Below are 2,969 nucleotides of genomic sequence, written 5' to 3'. Positions count from 1 at the left end.
GGGCTGATGGGTTCCTGATGAAGCTGCATTCTAATATTAGCAAATGATGGTGGCGGGGGCTGCGGCGGCAGAAGCAAGATGCCAACCTTGTGAATGAACTAATGGGTACTGGCAAAAGAGTGGTGCTGCCTCTTTCTTGAGTTTCCATTTATCTAGGCTGCCCACATTAAGGGTAGCTCTTCCTGCTTCAATTAAACCGAATAAGATAATCTCTCACAGGGGTGCCAGATAGTCTGAGGTCTGGAGGCTTGTCAGCCAATTCCTGGTCTAGTCAACTTAACAACTGACATTACCCATCACAATGGACATCGATCATTTTTTAAAGAAGTATACTCTGAGTTATCTGTCTCACATTTCAAACATCTCAGGGTGTTTGGATTTGGTAATCGAGGGGTTATGATCTTTTGGAGGCTTCATCTTGTCCTGTTTTTGCATTTCTGTGTTGCAATCTGTGCATGTGTTGGTTTGAGTCTCTTTTCTGGTTCTATTTGGGGATTTTCTTGGTGAGCAGCCTACTTGGAGAGTTCAGTCCCCGGTACTTCTCAGAAGGGAGAAAACAAAACTTCTCTAACAGCAATACCACGCCAAACAAGACATAAAAACGTTCTTAAAATTGAGCAAAGCTCTCTAGCATACCAGCAATGACCACAGAACAGCAAACAACAAGAGCAACACAGAGTTGTATGAACATAAAAAGCAGAAGTACTGTGGAGTTTAAAAAATTATTTAGAGTATCGATTAGTGCAGCTGTCAGTCCTCATCAGAGAACTGTCTTTGTTCAGTGCATGGCAGTTAATACAGAAATTCACAACTGGTCAAAGCGCAGAGAGTAAGTGTCTGTAGAATGCTCAGCCGATTATAGGACATCTACATCACAGCTCCCCACAAGGCTCAGGGAGCACTGCAGAAGAAGGCTCATAAAGATTATGACAGCCAGAGGTCAAAGAGAAATGGGGCAAAACAGTATCTTCAGGACCTGACAAGACCATGGCACTCAGGAACTCACAGTGACTGTGATTGCCTCTACAAGACCAGCACAACATCAAGCCAGACAGCGTCCCCACATGGACAGGGAGAGGCACAGCAGTCCCCACCCCTGGCTATTGACAACTGGTGGCTGCTAGTGGAAGGAGAACCAGTTCTCTTTAGGAATGTGGCCCCTGGTAGGTTACCATGAGGCCAGTAGATAGCCTCATGCCCATGTGTATCTGGGAAGCATCATCTGTTCTCAGAGGGTTATATTATTATAAAATAGAGGAGATGAAGGTGAGAGTGGGGATCTGGTAGGGGTTGAAAGAGAGAGTGGTGATGAATATGCCTGAAATACATGTGTGCATGTATAAACTTCTCAAAGAATGAATAAAAATATTAGATGTTAGGATTATAGTAAGGAGGAAAATATAATGAAATAAAGAAAGAGGAAAGGCCAAAAGAAAAACAAATAAACCATAAATTAACCATGTTAATTTAAGGGGGGGAAAAGGAGAAGGAAAATAGAGAATACTATGACAAGGGAGAGAATAACTCAAGGGATTAAGAACCATCTGCTCCCCTAGAGGTGTTGCAGGTGTGGCTGCTGTGTCACACGTGCATCAGCAGGTGACAGGGAAGATGGAGGCTGTGTCTGCACTCAGTGTTCTGACTTGTGATCATCTGGTTGATTAGTAGCCTAACATTCCCTGAAAAAGGAGCCTGAGCTGACCACCAGTCCCAGTGCCATGCAACCCTGGAGGAGCTCCTGGGGCAGGAAGTGATCTGGAGAACCTGGAGAACCCTGCCCGGGAAGGCAGGTCCAGGGAGCAAGATGACTACTAGATAGCACCATAGGGCCCAGACAGGGAGCTAGACAGACCACCAGTCCAGCTCCGTGCATGCCTGGGGGCGGGGGCATATTATGCCTGAGATGTTGACAGCCTGAGACTCCTCCCCTAAAGAGACCTTGTATCAAGGGCAGCTAACCCCTCCTCCTTGTGCTGTACATAATAAATGAGATGCTCTCTGAGTACTGGGTTATAGAGTAGGTGCTCTCCAGTAGAGTGAGTGCAGCCCGCCTGGTGCCAGCTGTTCTGTATGTGTGTCTTCATTCCCGTGTGACCCCTGTCAGGTTTCCAGGGCTTGGTCAAGCCATTCAACATTCCAGTGAGGTGACAGAGGGACAGAGGAGGCTTCACCCTTACTGAGGAGATCTTGCCAGATGGCTGTGGCGGGTGGAGGCTCTGTTGTCTTTAAGGGTGTGGCCATTGGTAAATTGACCATGCTTCCATGGACTGGTCCCGCACTGATACGTATTCTGGACAGCACTCGTTGGACTCAGAGGGCTATACAAGTTAATTATTTGCTTTTAATTAATTTACTTTTTATTTTATGATTTTATTTTATGATTTTATGTGTATGAGTATTTTGCCTGTATGTCTGTGTACCTAGTGCATACAGGGCCCACTGAGGTCTGAAGAGGGCATTGGATTCCCCTGGAACTGCAGTTAGAAACAGTTGTGAGCTGCCATTTGGGTGTTGGCAATCAAACCTGGGTCCTCTGGAAGAGAAGCAAGTACACACTTACCCGCTGAGTCACCTCTCCATCCCCCTACTAATTTACTTCAATAAGTTTATTAGTACTCAAATTATTAACTTATTTAAATTTGGTCAGCCCAAGAGGAGTTGGAGCAGGAGAGAGGGCAGTGGATACCATCTAAAAACATTGTATACGGGCATGAAATTTCCAAGAATAAAGAAGAGGTGGTCTACGTGCGCGCACTGGAATATTGCGTACTTACAGAAAAAGGGTGACATCTTACCATTTGCAGCCAAACAGATGGGATGAAAGAGCACAATGTTAAATGAAACAGTCTAGACACGGAGAGACACGTACTCCATCTGTGACAGCAAAGACAACTGCAATAGAGGGATTAGTCATAACCAGAGGCCAGGAATGGGGGGAAACTGCTTTTCTGCAGTTTCTGCACGGGCTG

At 45.7% G+C, this 2,969-nt stretch overlaps 1 non-coding gene across 1 annotated transcript; it reads left to right on the top strand.

Annotated features, from left to right (window-relative positions):
• The first annotated feature begins 1,543 nt into the window (after nucleotides 1-1,543).
• On the top strand, nucleotides 1,544-1,677 carry LOC132648840 (small nucleolar RNA SNORA17). The gene has a single exon (XR_009587241.1). It is a non-coding gene; the product is annotated as a small nucleolar RNA SNORA17 (small nucleolar RNA).
• The last annotated feature ends 1,292 nt before the right edge of the window (nucleotides 1,678-2,969 follow it).

The sequence above is a fragment of the Meriones unguiculatus genome, chromosome 17 (genome assembly GCF_030254825.1).
Source record: "Meriones unguiculatus strain TT.TT164.6M chromosome 17, Bangor_MerUng_6.1, whole genome shotgun sequence".
Lineage (NCBI taxonomy): Eukaryota > Metazoa > Chordata > Mammalia > Rodentia > Muridae > Meriones > Meriones unguiculatus.
The sequence above is the reverse complement of the archived record's forward strand: the minus strand, read 5'-3'. Positions and strand labels throughout refer to the sequence as shown.